Below are 13,518 nucleotides of genomic sequence, written 5' to 3'. Positions count from 1 at the left end.
AGTTTCCCATTCAGATCCCCTGTGTATAATCCACATCAACCTAATGTTTCCAATTGACTTAAAATAAAACTCAGATGCTTGAAATCTATAACCAAAGGAAGAAGGGAAATGGGAAAAGCTTACAGAATGCATAGAAGACACAAAATAGCATATAAAATTGCATACGGCATTTTCACACTTTATGACAACTTGTGGTCAAATAATGTTTTAATTCTGTGCATTGAAATCTGGTGGTTAAAGCAATGTGACTTAGATTGAGTGTATTCCTGAGGCACAATAAACAAGGTTTGATTAAACATCGAGTCTCTTTTCCCCAGAAACAACAGAAATCTGAAGAAAGAATCATAAGAACAGAGTTTGAGAATCGGAAAGGACTGAGAGATGCTCTATTCTGGCTCCAGCATGTTACAAAGTAGAAGTCAAGAGAGAGCGTTAAGTGATTTTGATTTGCCCAAAATTCACTTTTAAGATTATTTATCTTTGAAACGGATATAATAGTTTTTAAGTTTTAACAAATATGCAGGTATTTGCATTTGGGCTCAAAGAATACTTTTATATATTTAGCTTAACTTTGAAATGCAGTGCATGAACTTAGCATAATTTTGCATTTATTTAATAAATGTAGTCTTTTGTAGCACTTGGGTAAAACTGATACTGATGACTCTATTACTATGTTATGTTTTATCAGCTTATATACTATGGAGAGAAAGCTACATTTTTTCGGTACTGAGTGGGCAATTTTCAGAAATATATAAATTACTGTTACATAAAATAATTTAGTAGCATTGTGGCATGTGAAGCACATCACAATGAAGCTGTCCTATAAAATGCAGGCTGGCAATTTTAAAAGATTACAATTTGATTTAATTAAAAACTTTAATGTTTAACTGCCAATAAACAACAGGATGAAAACTAAGCTTAGTAAAGGCTATTTGCAAAATATTCAAATATCTGTTGAAAATAAAAATTGAGATAAATTCTTTAAATTTTTAGTCTTCTTGACAATCATTATTTAGAAAACATGATAATTTTTGTTTTCATTTTCATAGAGTCTTCAGAGAAACCTAATTCAAGAACTGTATGTTGAGTCCCTAAATATGCTAGGTGGAGTGCTATTTTTCAATTTTAATGAATTTAATTTACCAAATTTGATCTACTAAATATGAATATTGATACTCAAGTTTATAGTAGTTTAAAAATGTTATATACTTGTTAAAAACTATTTCCATAATCTTATAAATAGCCACTTGCACACTTTTCCATGACTAGATCTGCTCTTAAATATAAAGTAAGTCAGTTTTTTTGAGATTCATTGCTGCATACCCCAGAAAGAAGCAGAAGGTAGTGAAACATCCTCCTTAACACTTGTCAGAAAAAAATATTATCTATATGTTATAGAAAATGTCATTTTTGATACAAAATGTTAATTGTTCTCATGTAGGAACATTGATGAGGAAAAATGGTCCTCTGTCTTTTCCATTATTTGTACTGTAGCAGAAATATTAGAAAGGAGAAAAAAGAACTTCTTATATAGTAAGAACATTTTAAATAGTAAATTTATACCTTAACAGGATTAGAATGGGATTTATTATTTGTAGTCAACTAAATAATGGCCACAAAGATATTAAGTGCTAACACCCGGAACCTGTAAATGCTATCTTATTTGGAAAATGTATCTTTGCAAATGTGAAATTTAGAATCTTGAAATGGGGAGATTATCCTGGCTTGTCTGAGTTGGCCCTAAATGCAATCACAAGTGTCCTCATTGTGGGGAGAAGGAGCTTGGACACAGATGGAAGAGGAGTAGGCAATGTGACCAAGGAGGCAGAGGCTGGAGTGACACAGACACAAAGAAGCTGGATGAGGTAAGGAGTAGATTGTCCCATAGGGACTCCAAAGACTGATTTTGGACTTCTGGTCTCCAGAACTGTGAGAGAGGAATTTTGCTATCTTACATAATTAAGTTTGTGCGAAATGTTCACAGCAGCCACAGGAAACCAACACACCATTCATGACTAATCAGTCTTTGAATGATAAATGTTTTAGATACCTTCTTGCTTGGAGACAGTAATTCAAATAGATGATTTTAAGGAAACCCTTAGAATCATAAGCTCAGGATAAAAAGAAATCCTTAGTGCCACATGGTGCCAAATTCTTACCCAGTCTTTGAATTTGCCTTCGTCCTAGACCTTTCACTTGAACATCTCCAGCAACAAGGAATTCATATCCCTCAGTCCACATATTCCACGTTTGGATGGCTCTGTCTACCAGGAAAGAAAGCTTTTTTTTTTTTTAAATTCTGAGCTGAAATTCTTTGCAGCTTATCACTCATTGATTAACACTCAAGAGACATATTTAGCATGTTTAGTCCTTCTCCCAACTTGTGGCCCTTCAAAAAATTGAAAACAGCTTCCTAAATCTTCCTTTATTGAGACTAAATATTTGCAGTTGATTGTTAATATATCATTTACCATGAACCTTTAATCTGGCCATTCTTAAAGGGGCTTTCCTAGACCTGAAGTATCAGCTTTACTGGAAACACATTAGAAAAGTGAATTCGTAGGTCCCACCTCAGACCTACTGCATCAGAAAATGGTGGCCAGCAATCTGTTTTAACAAGACCTCCAGCTGATTGACATTTACTAAAATTTGAGAATCATTACTTTTACCTAACCTACAATACTAGTTTAATATAAATGAGAGTTCTGGAATAATCAGAATGATTATTATTTTTCTAGGTAAAATTAGATAATATTCAAGCTCTTATGTCACATTTTTAGAGATTAATTTTAAAAGAAATGTGAAAGCTTCAAAATGGCATCACCAAAATCCCCAGTGTTACTCGTTTCCATTATATTTCAATTGGCTTTCACTGTGTGATTTTAGAGTATATTTAAATGCATGCAATTCTCTGTCCAGGAAAACATCACCGTCTGTTCATAAAGGTAATGATCAAGTCAATTAGCAACGCAGAAAGGGGTACTTCTAAATTTCTAGTGTGGGTAGCACGTGTACCAATAATATCACATCGATATTAACTTAGACACTTAGTGGGTTAATGAACTGACAGCTGTGAAATTTGTAGTGATAATCTGATCATACTCAAGTCAGAAGAGGAATGTGTTGCACAGAGGAAAACTTAGCCCCTGCAGCTCATTCAGAGAAGTGAAACATGGTTTCATTGTGTGTGTGTGTGTGTATGAAATACAATCATATTCCATTGTTGAATTCCATGAACATGTATTCACTGAATTCCAATTCAGTTCCACACTTGTAAGCACCAGGAATAGAGCAGATAAAATGGACAATAATTCTTGCCCTCACAGATCTTGTGTTCTAGTGAAAGAATATAAATACTTACATTTATTAAGCGAATACTGTGTGCCAAACATTGTCCTAAGCACCTTACAATCTATGAGCAGGGTACAACTATTATTCCCTTTAACAGACTAAGTAACAGGTGCGAAGAGATAAACTAATTTTCCAGCTAGTAACTGGTGAAGCTGCAAATAAAACTCACCAGGAGTACAGAGATCATATTCTTAGCCACTGTACTTTATTGCTTTATCATTCAGAGGTTTTTCAAAAATCATCTCGGTTGCATAAAAGGAAATATAATGACTTCAGAATTGTGAACAATTGAAAAGAAAAGTATCGATAAAAAGTCATGAAATAATGAAGCCTCAGCTTAAAAAGCTTTACATCATTTTCCACAGCAACCATCCAGTGTGAATCACATCCCAGTAAAAATACCTTAAAATAACGACCCACCTAGCCAAGTTCATAAAGCCTCTGACCCAAAGTTTGGCAGACTCTGCCTTTCAAATAGGCTGGAAGACACAAGAATAAGGGATTCTCTACCAAACATCTGCTAGCTGAATGATGCCAAAAGGTCTACCATTAGCAGATACTTCTTCGATTCAAGTCAGCTATATATTAAAATTTGGATTCTCTTAATGGAAAAACACTAGAATGTTTTAAATACATTACAAGTATTTGTTTTGCTTTTAAGAAGGGATCTAGTAAGAAATTAATGTGGATAGCTTCTTTTTGGAGGGATGTCACACTTAAAGGGAGAATGACCTCAGTGATCAATTCAAAAAAGCAGATGATTTCAAAGCAAAGTACCTAGATGCTTCTTGAACTGAACCTGATTGAGCAAGCTCTAGTTTTTAGCAACAAATCGTATTTAAAATAATGATTAACGGCTCATGATTCTCAAGGGAAAGGTGGGAGATTAAGAGGGCTGACGTAAGAGAGAAACAAGTTTGCAAAAGACCACACTTAATGTTATACACTCTTTGCAGGGACCTCTGATGCTGAGGCCAATTCTCTCCTACATCCTGTGTTGACTCAGCAATGCCAGTGTTGAGTTTCAAAGTTAAAAATGACATTTTGTCCTACTGAGATGACAAGGTTGAGCTAGAGAGAGTGAGAAACATTGAAAAGAGACAGTGAGAACTTCCCAGAAGCGTATGAGACTTTGATTTAAAGAGGTAGATGGGTAAGTTCTTAAATATTAAGTAAATGGTTCTATTTAATGGGAAGAAAAAAAATGATAAGCTGAGCCCCTTACTCCAACCCTTCAGCAGTTGTTGCTGGTCTCTAGGTAACACCAAGAATACACAGAAACCACAAACACCAGTCACATGTATCTGAGAACATCCTTGTTTATTTGGAGCCCTCAAACTGCTAACATTGATATCTATCCCAAAGCAAGCAGAGACAAATCGCAGCTTTGTTCATTCTGTTTTAAACATTTCATGTATCCTCCTCCAGGAGCCTCCCTAATATCACAGCTTTAAGTAACAACCCCCTTTTCTGTACATCCTATACAACTTATCTCTTTGATGCAATACATCAGAGCAGAGTAGCTTATCTCTTAAGCACAGTGTCATACAGACATGCCTCCTCATTCACTCTCTGCTCCCAACCTTACCCCTCTCTTCTCACTGTGTTGTACACCAGCCAGGCAAATCTTATCTTCCATGGACTGCTACGACGGTTTTCTGTTCATCAGTGTTCCCTCATTCACATAATCCTCAAACTACCCTTCCTTGGCAGCCTCATCCTTCAATGTTGCTTTCCCTAGCACAGTGCCTTAAAGCTATTAGGCACGAAAGAAATATTTTTTGGAAGAAATGAACAAACTCGCTTACCTGTATCCACCGAGGAAAATGGAGAGCCTTGACAGACAAAAAATATAAAGGTGAATGAGGAGCCTTGTAACTCCAGCCCCTCAAGGAGGGAACACTCACCCAGCACCCTGATTAGGTGCAGTCACTTTTGGCTCTTGGGTGCATTTGTTTGAGTTCCTTTCTGCATTGTATTTCTCTCTAGGTCATGAGAAGAAATACCATGAGAACACTGAGCCTCTAAGGGGATAGGAAGCCAAAGACAATCTTTCCCCATTTCACATTGTTATGGGAGCCTAACCATTTTTTAAGTTAAAGTTGTTTGGTTCTTAGCATCCATAGGAGGAGGAAGGGACTAGGAAAAAGACTAAAAGACTTCAGCAAGGCTCAATGCCCCTAAATGCAAACAGATAATAGACAAAATACAGAATCGTTTCTTAGAATCTATACTTCAGTATCAGGTTATAGATGATCAATTTAAAGCATTTATTGTAGGTCTTAATCCCCCTCCCAGAGAACTGACACAGAATTTCTCAGTTGTAACTGCTCCAGAGCAGGCACCTGATCAACTAAGTTCAAGGGCTCAGACATAAGTAAACCCAACTTTCTCTTAAAACATGTGGCACTCTTCAAAGCATTTTTTGGTTACAGTACAAACGGAGGTAATGCAATAATTAAAATCAAGTGGAGTGATTTACGGTGAAAGAGAATATGAAAATGAATATATGTATGTTCATGTATGACTGAAGCATTGTGCTGTACACCAGAAATTGACACAACATTGTAAACGGACTATACTTCGATAAAAATATATATGCAAAAAAACAAATGGTTTCTTGAGCAATGCTCAAGTTATATTTTAATTCATTTTCATATTCTTTTTCACCATAACTGCTCAAGTTATATTCTCACTTTGTATATAACTTAAAATAATCAATAAAAGAAAATATCTCAAATCATTGGAAATATTTCAGGGGATTTTCAAATTTGGCACTATTAATGTATTGAACTGGATTATTCTTTGTTGTGGGCAGCTGTTTCGCCGTGCCATATAGGATATTTAGCAGGAACTCCAGCCTCCATAACTAGATTCTAGTAACATCTCTCCAGCTGTGGGAATGAAAAATGTTCTAAGCCATTGCCAAATTCCCCTAATTCACAGCTACTGGACTGTGGATATTAAGCCAGAGAAAGCACGGGCTGTCATACACCCCTAAGATCCTACATGGAGATAGGGGAGACCAGAGCCTGCATGTGTCTCTCTCGGTCTAGGAGAAGGTCAATCTTACATGACTCAGAAACATCCTGCACTTTATTTTGTTTACATATTCCTCTAGAAGTGTGAGATTAAAAAGATAAAACTGTGTCTGATAGAGAAGCCATCATCTCACAAAAGAAATTCGTTGACCAGAGAATATGTTACAAGTGGCTGATGGAATTCAATTTTTTAAAATTTAATTATATTTTATTCAGTTTTGAGTGTTATACTTTATTACTTGTCTCAAATTGGGTTAGATTACATGGCATTAATTTGATGGTTTAGATTAAGCTTGACAATTAGTTGGACCACAACACTTTTAAGGTACTGTAAGACCTGAAACCATAAAACGTGGAGAAGAAAACATAGGCAGTAAGCTCCTTGACAGATATCTTGGTGATGATTTTTTGATTCTGACACCAAAAGGTAAAGCAATAAAAGCAAAAATAAACAAGTGGAACCACATCAAACTAAAGTGTCTACATAGCAAAGGAAACAACCAACAACGTAAAAAGGCAACATACTCAATGTGAGAAAATATTTGCAAATCATATGTCTGATAAGGGATTACTATCCAAAATGTATAAAGAACTCATACAATTCAATAGCAAAACCATAAACAATCTGACTAAAAAATGGGCAGGTGATCTGAATAGACATTTTTCCAAAGAAGACATACAGATGGCCAACGGATACATAAAAAGATGCTCATCATTAATCATCACAGAAATGCAAATGAAAATCACAGTGAAATATCACCTCACATCCCTCAGAATGGCAATTATCAAAAAGACGAGAAATGTCAAGTTTTGGCAAGGATGAGGAGAAAAGAGAACACTTATGCACTGTTGGTGGGAATATAAATTGGTGCAGCCACTATGGAAAACAATATGGAGATTCCAAAAAAATTAAGAATAGAACTACTGTATGATCCAGCTATTCCATTGCTGGGTATTCATCTGAAGACTATAGAAATATTACTTTGAAAATATATATGCATCTCCATGTTCACTGAAGCAATATTTACAATAGTCAAGAAATGGAAGCAACCTAAGTTGATGAATGAATCAAGATAGATGAATGGATAAAGGAATTGTGGTTTATATACACAATGGAATATTAGTGAGCTATAAAAAGGAATGAAATCTTGCCATTTGCTACAACATGGAAGATCTGATGCTCAATGAAATAAGTCAGATAAATACAAATATCATATTATTTCTCTTATATGTGGAATCTAAAAACAAAAAAACAAAACAAAACAACAAGCTCATAAATGTAACAGGTCAGTGGTTGCCAGAGGTGGGGAGTGAGGGGTGAGAGGAATGGGTAAAACTAATTAAACGAACAAACAGATAAAATTAGCTTATTTCAAAGGATATATATATACTACATACTTAGCATTTAACCAGAAGAATATGAATAATATATGAATTAGGTAAATAGAAGAACCAAAATAGATGATGGAAAAAAAAATCTAGAGTTGCATTAAGCAATCAGAAATACTTAATGAAGTATTACTTGAAGGAAAAATAGGCAGAAGGTATTGGTACTTAAAATTCTGTTTTATGATTTGTGGGTAAGGGTATTTGTGTCCTTACATGCCTCAAGATGGGCTGGTATCATTTCCAGTTTTCAGTGTTTTCCTGGCGTACCTAGTTTTTATTGTGAAGGCGAGCTGAGTTATGTAGCCAACAGATGTGCATGAGAGGAGAGGTGAGGCGTGTAGCTGAGGAGTATATGGAAGGATGATGTCTTACACCAATGGCCTGAGCCACTCTGCCTCATTTTGCATGCGTTCACTCTTATCGGAACACTATGCACTGTTTCAAAGGTAGCAGGAAGGGAGCAGGAGGAGGAACGGCCTTGCCCTGTTAGTACTCAGGGCTCTCTAGAAATTCTCAACAGTGTTCACCTCTGGCACTGTTCCACCTCCCACGGATTTTGCTTTAATGATTTAACTTCAGACACCCTAGACATCTTGAAAACAATTCTAAGTGATTAGTTGAAATAATGGTACGTGAAAAGGGCAGATGGTACAACAATAAAAGAGGTAATTACTGTTCAGATACTTCATATTGGCTTATACTCTGTATATACATCATACTCTTTGCAAAATTGCTCAGAATGACAGGACAATAACTGATCACAGAAAGCAAAATTATCTTCACTTTATACAGGAATGAAGATGTATGGCTCATAGACTTATATAAATTCCATAATGTCTATTTAGCCATATTCTGAGTTCTGTTACCCAAGACAAATACCATTATCTTCAACAAGATAGGCACGTGAATATTTAAGGGCAGGATGTGTTTCTAAATGAATAAACTGTAAGCAACCATAAGGTTGATATGCCATCATTTTATTGAGGTTTTCTGGTTAGCATAAACTATAAAGAGTAGCTCAGATGGTTCACACATGGCATCAGAGCCCAGATAAGCTTACTGGAATCACCACTCTCTGCTCATATTTGTTATTCCAGTAAATGGACCCTGAAAACCATAAAATAAGTAATAAAACTAATAGCGCATTCATCAGTTAGAGCTACCAAAACTCTTCCTAGATGTGCAAACATTTAACTTTCAACGTGACATTTGTGTGTTGTCCTATTAAAAAAAGAGTTTTATCTTTCTGAAGACATTTTTACTATTGTCAACTATCACTAAAATAATTCTATTTCAGCATTTTACCTCCCTGCGATTCTTATCTATGGTCTATAGAGGAGCCCCAAGTAACCTTAATATCTAGGAATTAGAAAAACCAGATGCTTGTTGAATAATGCTAACATATTCCAGAAACTTCCACTTGCCCCACTAGTTGTTGTGACAAAATGCTGTCTCCTCTAGATAGACTCATTATACTGGCAAGAGTGACATAAGGAAGCAGCAGCCACAGAAAAGAGCAGTAAGAAACTCTAAACCCAGCAATTCCTTTACAACAGCTTCTATCTTGGTTTCAGGAAAACACAGATTTTTAGTTGTGTAGACAAATGACACTAATGTATAACTGGTGTTTATTTAATTTGGATTTTAATAGAATTTAATAGAAGCTTTATTCAAAGGAAACAAAAATCCATCAGGTCTAGCAGACAGGAGGAGCAACTACTCACCAAAGGAGGGCTCCCCTGCCTCCGCTGTCTGTGCTTGTCTCTGGTCTATGGCCTATTCCTCAGAATTCAGTGTGCACGAGAAGAGACCAGGAAGTTTATTAAAAGTGTAGACTCCTGATCTCACCAAGACACCTTAATTCAGACGGTGTGGAAAAGAACCTGGAACGCCACATTCTAAAATAAATGCCTCAAGATCCTAGTGCAAATAAGTTACAGATGTTGATCAACATTGGTCAATTGACTTGTTTAGAATATGAACAAGAGTCAACACCAGTTCTACAGGAGGGCATGAGAAATGTCTGCTGGAACAGACAAATGCCTGATCAGAACACAGGCTATGTTTTTGTTTTTTTGTTTGCTTTTGTTTTTGTTTTTTTACATCTTATGTTAGCCCTGCATTATATTACATCTCCGTGAGTACGTGTGTGTGTACAAGAAGACTGTGAGCATTTTTTTTTATAGAATTGTGAGGCTGTTGATTGTTTCATGGGATCAAAAGTGTCAATATCATCATGCTGAATTAAGGGAATGTTATTTATGACAGGGGCAATTTTGGGGGCACATCTTTTAATAAGTTTTTATGATCTCTGAATTTCTGTAGTCGAATATTGGTGGAGGCAATTTTAAGCTAGGCACATTCGTTTGTGGCACGTTTCCCAAATAAGGGGTTCCGGTTAAGATAGGATGAACAGAGAGAAAAAATAATTTAGATACTGTCTTTTGATTTTTAATATAAGGAATAGACAGAAATTTAAAATTCATATAATGAATTGTGCTCCATAAAGCCTAATTATTCTTCATTCTCCACCAAAACCTCTTTCCCTAGTTCCTACTCACTGCAAACCCACTGTTTCACCTCTTTTTTTCCCTCAAACTCCAGCATTCATAAACAATCCTTCTTCTTAACTCCACTCACCTACTTTATTGAATCAAATATGTTTTCCAGATCTCTAGTTTCCCTGAAACTCTTCTGGCAATGAAAAAGGAAAATCCTAATGATCAGGTCCAATACTGTCTTTATAGCATTCCCACCATTTGATCTCTCTCCACCCCTATCTGTAGAACCCTGCTCCATTTTTATTCAAAGACCATTCTCATCTAGTTCTCTTGTGCTGAGATTATATTTTTCTTGTCTCTTTTCTAAATTGTCTTTCTTTGGCCTTTTCTGCACACTCTACGTGCTCCACCTGGATCATCAAAATGGTTCTCTTCGCTCTAACTACCACTATATGGCAGTTCTGCTTCTGACAGCCAGGGTCCAGATCCAGCCTCTCTCCTGAAATCCAGGTCTATATTTGTAAAACTACATTCTTCCACCTAGATGCCATACATTGTCATTCAGGATCTTGGCAAGAAAAGGAAGAGACACTGAAGTGTGATTCACAAGAGAAAATGATGATGTGTGGGCAAAGTCACAGAAAGAAAAAGATGTTAAAATATTGAAGGACCAATTAGAACTGGAGGATGTTACCACGACACTTGAAGAGACAGAGAGGAAACAGGTTACAGAAGTTCAACCAGTGCTGGAGCCCTGGAGGAGAATCCGATGAGCCCTGAAAGGAAGAGAGATAGAAATTTACAAAGGAAGTCAACATTGTTGTCAGTGACGTAATAATTGTTATATCTCCACGTAAAGTGTGTTTGCAAAAACAATCCTACTCTGATACTAAGAAAAGTTAATCTGGGCCAGTTAACTTTCTGCCAGATAAATTCAAACTGTGCATAGCAAAAAGTGTTAAATTCTGAATTTATCTCAAGGCAATTTATCTGTCATTTGATATTTGGCTTTCTAAAGATAATAACAGATTAACCATGATAATTATTTTTCTAGAAAGAATGCCTGCTATCTTCAAATAGATAAAATCAATGCTATCATCAAATTTTCTTAATCAAAAAATATTTTCTCTCAAGGAAGCTTCATATTGAGTATTAAGAAAATATTCTTTAAGGAGTTAAATAAAAATGTAAAACTTTATAAAATAAGAAAATGACTCTGAATGTTTTAGAATTGCTAAATTTCTCTATAAGTCAAAATGAAAGGAAATTCTAGTTTTTGATGCTATAAATATAATTAAAATGTATTAATATCTTGCTTGAGCTCTTTAAAGGTAGTCAGGGTGTGTGAGACAAAATATCTGGTAACTTGCTTTCTCTTTACTTTAAGTCAGTCTAGAATATTTAGAATATTCTACATCTGTATTTAATTTGCTTATTAATGTCATGGTGATTTATGTTTAAAATAAATCAAATCAATCTTTCTTACACTTAATATATATTGCACAATATATACTTAGCAAATAAACATTTGTTACGTGTTTACACTTGGTAAACACCCACAGAAATGTTATTATTATTGTCCTTTATACTGTGTCCCTTTTTACAGAATATTTTTTCATTTTTCATTATTTATGCATTTTAAAAATATAGCATGGAATGTACTTACAGAATACTCGATTGTGAAGACAGTCTTTTCTCAGACTTTACCATCCTCAGGGAACAAAAAAGGAAATCTTCTTCATTCATCTATTTGTGGACTAAAAATAAATAAAAACAGGATCCTGTTTCATGAAAAAGTAAATTATAAAAGTATGTTTTTATTCAAATTTATTCAGACCATAACAGAGAACAAAAAGATAATGATTGCCCAAATAAATTGTTTCATACAGTTGTTTTTCCTTCCTTTGGGATTAACTCTCTTTGAGATTATTTAGGATGGAAAATATGGTAATAGCACTTAAAACCTCTTACTCAGTAAACTAAATGCACAATTCTGCAGCTGCCTGCAGAACGAGCATCGTCATTACCTCTCTGCTTAGTTGGTGGATTCAGTTGGCATTGGCTCTGCTTCCAGAGGCTGGGGGATTGCATGTTTCTCATTAAAATGGGGCTATGAAGAATTAAAAGTCAAACATGAGACACAATTTATTTTCCTATATTACAGTGTTTAGTCAGGAGAACTTTTACTCACATACCCTATTGTGTGTAATACCCATGGATTAGCCAAATGGGTGGCCCAGGGCGCACAAGAAAAAACGTATTTACTTGAGTCCCAGAGAATTTTTTAATCTCATATGTTTTGACAGATGGAGAACCTAATCACAAGGAATTTAACTAACTTGTCCACGTTATCACACAGTTGCCTGGTAGGACAACTGGGAGTAGAAGGCAGTTCTCGCTAGCTCCGTGTAGAATGTAACTGAGAACACATCGTTTCCCATTTGCCTCTCAATCTGCCAGTGAGTCTCTTACATACATGCGAGGCAGAAAGTATGTTCAATGACATCAGAGCTGCCAAAGACACCATCTTGTCTTTTTTTAGAGACAGAGACCTGTTCATCAGGGTTCCCCACACTGCTTAGCTGCTGAACACGCTTTCCTTTCTGAGACTAAAATATGTGGGTGCAGGTAAACCCCAACTGTCAGAAGTCACCGATGAGAATATAAAGAGGCACCTTTTGATGTATTCAGTGTTTTGTAGCTCATGAAACATTTTTATTTGCATGAGCTTAATCATTCTCAACATCTCAACAGGATGACCCTTTGTAAAGTAAAACAAATGCAAATATAACAGCTGTATGTTATTATCAGTTTATTTTAAAAATAAATTAGAAATGAACTATAAACAATTTTACATAAATTTCTATTTAATGAATCACAATGTTGTGAATCTTCTTAAAATTTAAAAGCCATATTATGTTGATGTATTATTTATTCAATCTACAGCAAATGCGTTGTTCATTTTCAGATTTACAGATCCCTATGATAAATCTGAGTCCATCCGGAACTCACCACCAGTAGTTTGGGAACCTCTGCAAAATATATTATGAACCTGTTGAGTTGTTGAGATTAGGGTGATGCTGATTTCACCCATTAAATTTTGTAATGGATATATAATTAAGATAAAATTCAGTGCACAAATATTAAGAGTTCAAGTCAATGAATTTTGACAGTTGTATAGGCTTTTGTAGCCAAGATCCAAAATAAGACGCAGAGCATTTCCATCTGCAGAGAAT

Source organism: Camelus ferus, unplaced genomic scaffold (assembly GCF_009834535.1).
Source record: "Camelus ferus isolate YT-003-E unplaced genomic scaffold, BCGSAC_Cfer_1.0 contig377, whole genome shotgun sequence".
Classification (NCBI taxonomy): Eukaryota; Metazoa; Chordata; class Mammalia; order Artiodactyla; family Camelidae; genus Camelus; species Camelus ferus.
This window is presented reverse-complemented; position numbering follows the sequence as displayed.